Below are 5,829 nucleotides of genomic sequence, written 5' to 3' on the forward strand. Positions count from 1 at the left end.
GGGTTTAATAGATGTGTTAATGGGTGGAGTTGGTGGAGTGGAGAAGTTAGGTCGTGACAAATGTATTTATAAGTGAAGGGAAATGATTTGTCTTCAGGATAGACATAATATCTGGATCTGTAATCTGAACTCGAATCGATCCAATATAAGATATCAGAATGGTTATTTAGTTAGAGAATATTTGATACTCGAACTTGATCAGGAAATAACTTATATCCAAGTTAATTTGAATATATCAATTATACAAGATATTGTTATAAAAATATTTATTTTCTTAAACCCAAACATGTTGTATAATTTGTTGCCATATGATGTGTTTTTGATTATTTTAATTTTAATTTATTTTTGAAAATTATGTTAGTTAGTACAAATATAAATTTGAAAAGAAAAAAATCAAAGAAATGTCAATGTTATATATTTTAAAATATTTAATTTAGAATTTGAATATTTTGTTATATCTGAAAATATCCAAACGCAAATTTATCAAAAAAAAAAAAAATCCAATCCGAGTAAAAAATACACTAACAAGCAAACATGTAGTAAATTCTAAACCAAAATGCCCAAAAATCTAAAATACTTAAATAGGGTATCCGAATGCTTAGCTGTTATTTATTTTCTTCTTATTACTACGGAAATTCAGGATATTAGACTCATAATCTTCCATAAGCCCGAAATAAACTTTTAGAAATTCCGATTAAAAATATCATTTCTACTAAGGGTGGTTTGAACCCGAGACAAAAAAAAAACAACCCACTTATTTATCCCTCACAGCCGTAGTTTATCCAACACAAGCCTGATTTAACAATCAAAGCACTCATTTTTGTTGGAAGTTCATGGACTGAATTGGGATTTTGATGTCAATTTTTGTTGCTTGAGGTTACATTAAATGGAAATAGCTCTCCTATGTACCCATGCACATCATTGTATGGGAGTTTTCTCTAAAACCTCATCTCCCAGGCACAATTATGAAGGCGCCAAATCTGCATGTTAAGTTGACAACTACAGACAACTGACGTCCAATCTCTGTAGGGTTTCACTTTTATATCGGTGTCTAGTTCAGGATACCTTTCGTAGCTTATGTCGTGTTCACTGTGAATCTCTTCTACCACCGCTACCCGACATGAACCTTTCTTGCCGGTTCTCCTTATGACTCCGACGAGAACATAGTCTTGGCAATGTCTCTACTTTTTCACCAACAAACATCGACGGTCAGTTGAAGACCTATCATTCTTAATTTCATTTGCTATTATATATTTATGCTTTGTTTCCAAGAGGATGGAAAATTTGCTCTTGTGTTTGTATCCGAAAAAGTTGAATTTCTAACATAAGTAAATTGTTTTTTAAAAAAGGTTCTCTTATGTACCACTAGTGGTATTACGGCGCTACGCGCCGGGTTCGTATGTTTTATTCTCTGATATTCGATGTTTAGTTTTGTAAAATATAAAGGTTGAAATTTATATTTATATTGGTGGGATTAGTAATAATTTATTGTTAAACATATATTTTCACGATTTCTTTTCAATTATGTCATTCCCATAGTGATTGTTCAGGTAGCTAATACGAACAAACCAGAGTCGTTTACTACAGTTGACATTTATCCATTATTTTTTTTTTCATAGTAGAAATATTGGTTTGCAGAACGCAAAGGAGAATATCAGTAACATCAATTGAATGACGACTTGAGGCGTTGTGAAGCCAGATTTATAAAATCAATGTAATTTAGATTTAGTGTTATGGGTTCAACAATGTTAGGAGTAATGCAATGTGCCGTTAGACGAATTCATTGTCTAGATGTAAAATTAGGTGCCCAACAATTAAAAATAAAGTCTCAAATATGAAAACATGAGCCAAACGTGAAATGGCAGGTTTGGGGAGTACACACAATTTTGTGAACTTTAGACCTATTTATTTATGTTTAGTATAATGCCATGTTATTTCGCATTCTATTTTTTTTTTGTGGCGCTCAATTCAGATATATGTGTATTTATGTGTTTATTTCATGATTAATGGTAAGTTCACTTTCACATCATGATCACTTTTCTTTTATTATGATATATCTTTTCATATTTTGGCTTCCTAGATTCCTAATTGTTTTTTTTTTCTTCTAGAATTGTAATCTTGTTAGAGATATTTCACTGCTGTTGGTAAAAAAATGTTTATTGTTGATTTATATTCTTACAAAATAATTAAACAATGGAAATTATTGTTATTATATGTCATATTATGTCGTACTTTCGATGTAAATTATTGTTCTGCATGTTTCTTTTGTTGTTTAGATTTTTTTTAAAAAAGTATTTCCAATTCTATTCTATTTTTCATTCTTAAATTGAGTTTGAAGTAAGAAAAAGTTCAAATTCTACTATATTTTCACTCTTTAATAGAGTAGAAATTGGTGTTTACTCTATAAATAGATTAATTCATTGTTTTAGAAGTAAACATATTTTCTGAAGTAAAAGTATATTAAAAATTTGATAGAGAAGAAAGCCAAAAATTGTTTTAGAAGTAAACATATTTTGTGAAGTAAGAGAACATTAAAAAATATTTTAAAAACAGCATGAAAATACTATTTTAAAAGTAAATGACGAAAACTGAAGATGAATGGATCGAGCTGCTCCTGGGATAGACAAACGATAATGATGTGCTTTAAGGAAGACATGTTATATTTCAACGTTTAATTGGTCAATCATTTTCTGAATTGCCATGCCTACATGGAACAAATCCTTTTTATACCATAGGCACGCCACTGCTTCTAACGACTATTCATGTGTGACGTATGAATTTACATAGATAGTGACATTTTGTTTGCAGATGGAACATATAATTTTGATGGACATCAACACTAGATTTCTTATCTTTCACAGTTTCACTTTATCTTCGTTTATTTTAATGACTTTCATTGGATATTAAACTTCTGATTAGACCTTGGTGTATCTCTCTTTGTATTTTCTTTTCACGCATGCCAAATATTGTTTCACATCAGTAGTTATATTTAAACAACACCATGAACTCTTATTCTTTCTATCTCATCATCTTACCGCCATTATTTTTTGTTCATATCTAAATCCCACGGGAGCTGCTGCCGTGCTGCGTCTCATCCCGATGATGAAGCGGGTCTTTTAGCTTTCAAATCTAGTATAACCCAAGTCTCTCTCAAAGTTTTAAGTAACTGAATGAAAGGTATTAATTACTGCTTGTGGGACGTTTGCGTTGCTATAAGGGTGATCACCGAGTTGTCGAACACACTCTCCACATAGGGTCGATTAATCCCAGAATCTTTCTTACCGGCATTATCTCCCTGGAACTATACCATTAGGAATCGCTAATCTCAAGCTCATGACCTATCTGAAACCATAAAGCTTAATAGATTTGCTTGTAATTTCAACTAACACGACTCATAATATACTGATTCATAAGATAATAATTTCTTTGGTTCCAACTAATAAACAATACAAATCTTAACTAACCAAATAAAGACTTTGTAAAATCCTCAAACTACCTCCACGAAGAAAATACGTTGACATGTATGCAACAATACTCTCTCTGTAGAGTATGACACAATAATAACCTTTGGTCTCAGTTAACAGCCGAGAGAGGGTAGATCTTGAGTCCGACACAGCTGCTTCGTAAACAGAGGAAGCACGTATAAGGTGTTGCTGCTGCTGGTGCTGCTGCTTTGCATCACCACTGGCCTGCTTCAACAGTTTCCCATCTTGAAAGTTGAAACCCTTTAGTAAGTCTCAGATGCTGGAATTCTAAGTTCCTCAACGGACTCAATGCTTGGTATGTCGTTTGGTCTTTTCATGGGCGTTGAACACGAAGGTTCATCCACCTGTTTGCACCAAAGAACATTCCTATCGTCACCAGTATGTAAAAACCAGCTATAATGTTTGATATGTTTTTCCGGCTTTGTTTAATTCAGATTGAAATTTTGAAACTTACAAGTTTTCATCAAGAAGATATTTCCATGCGCGGATTTTGATCTCTACGACCTTGTGACTGTGATCACTCTTGGGCTCTATCAAGTCTTCACAGCATGGGATGATCATGGAGTTGATCTTAGCACATGCATCATTATTGAATTTCAACGAAACTGACAGAAGAAAGGGTAAATTTTCAGCAAAACAACGAATAATATTTAATACAAATCTGTAAATTCAAATGAATTAGCTAACTCAGATCAATGGAAGTAAGAAGGCTGGCGTTAGCAACATCAAAAACATCAAGAGAGGATGATACAGAACTGAGAGCTTAGGTTCTCATTGGCATCCATGCCTCCTCTGTTTAAGATTTTGAGGTGATATGTTACTGACCAGGGATTCTTAAGTTTTCCTCCATTGATGTGCAATCACATAATCTTTCCTAACATAAAATTATCCGTCTTGAAAAGTTAAGAAAACGATGAAAAAAGCCCAGGTTTTGGGACGATGTATGTTATGAACTTTTGAGATTTGTTTATACCAGTTCAAGAGAACTTCTTGCATCGCCTTCTTCCCACTCTCAGCTGCTAAAGTGTAATTGTGATAGTTCGATTCTGTTTTCAGCATGTGAAGGTTCCACTCAGATTTAATGGACGAAGTGTACCTGCAGAAGAGAAGGAACAGTACCAACAGATTACCACAACAGTGGAGCCAAATCATGAAAGATCTCTCTCTTCTGAAAAATGAAAGCAAAGCAAAACCACACGACACATTATATTATTATTATCCTAAAAATCTGAAAGCATGTCCTAGATTAACCGAGCAAAACAAACCAAGGCCTTGTAAAAAAATTGATTGTGAACACAAAAACCAAGACGATCAGAATTCATAAGCAACGCTAAGCAAGTGAAGTTTAATTGCATAGAGAGATAATGAATAACCTTAGACAACTCGTGAAGAGCATTCTCCCTGAGTTCGAGGTTGCAGATGTCGAGCACCAACGGCTCTGCCGCATAGAGCTTGCGGTCGTCCCCTATTAGTTCAAGTTAGAGTAACCAATTTTTCTTACAAATACGAAAGAGTCCCAAAATAAAATAATAGAATAATGAAACATTCGCCGATTTAAACATGCAATGAAGAGGAGAAAGTGTGATGTTTGTCTAAGCTTGCAAATTAAAAATCGATCGGAAAAATGTTTAGAGGTATTTGAAAGGCCAATGAGAAGGTGTATCTATATATTTACTCTGGAAAAAGCTCAGGATCGAGAAATTAAACATGCAATGAAGAGGAGAAAGTGTGATTAGTGGGTTATGTTGATTCTTTGCCATAACGGGCAGGGGTTACGTGACGGGAGGTGGAAAAAGAATCGTTAGGTTTCAGACTTCTGAATCCATTCAATTAATGATCCAAGTAGAAAGAAAGGCATCATTTAGTGGGCCTTACTTCATCACAAAACAAAAAATCCCAGAAAAAATTACATTCAAAGTTTTAACAAAGCCCAGCATACGAAGCGAACTAAATTTTCGGATCTCGATCAAAACATAAACTTACTTTAGGTGATGACAGGTGGCAGAAAACGTCCAATCCTCCTTGCTGACCCGGCGGCCTGTGGAGAGAGGCAAACTTCCTTTATTGTAATAGATAGATATTTTTATGAAGTCCTCACAACTTAATTTAAGCACTTTATTTAATTCTATTCATTTTTCATTTCAAAATTCATTTTAGAATATAGTTTATATTTCACTATAAAATGGAATAATCATATATATATACCATATGAACGACGAAAGACGGTTGTTTCCTAGCACTACGTGCCAAACTATCCGCCCTTTGGTTCTCCGTTCGGGGAACATGGATGATGTCTGAGTTGAAGAAGCTTCTTCGTAAAAGCTTGATATCTTCCAGATAGGTT

The 5,829-nt window shown here is 33.8% G+C and overlaps 1 long non-coding RNA gene across 4 annotated transcripts; it reads right to left on the reverse strand.

Annotated features, from left to right (window-relative positions):
- Positions 1–3,161: 3,161 nt before the first annotated feature.
- On the reverse strand, positions 3,162–5,374 carry LOC106298822. Of its 4 annotated transcripts, none has more exons than XR_001261571.1 (5): positions 4,859–5,374; positions 4,459–4,581; positions 4,173–4,354; positions 3,940–4,090; positions 3,162–3,829 (listed from the first exon to the last, which is right to left on the reverse strand). It is a non-coding gene; the product is annotated as an uncharacterized LOC106298822 (long non-coding RNA). The 4 variants fall into 4 exon arrangements; XR_001261572.1 differs by having other exon boundaries at positions 4,242–4,359; positions 4,859–5,373; XR_001261569.1 differs by having other exon boundaries at positions 4,173–4,359; positions 4,859–5,373.
- Positions 5,375–5,829: the final 455 nt, after the last annotated feature.

Source organism: Brassica oleracea, chromosome C6, assembly GCF_000695525.1.
Source record: "Brassica oleracea var. oleracea cultivar TO1000 chromosome C6, BOL, whole genome shotgun sequence".
NCBI classification, from domain to species: domain Eukaryota; kingdom Viridiplantae; phylum Streptophyta; class Magnoliopsida; order Brassicales; family Brassicaceae; genus Brassica; species Brassica oleracea.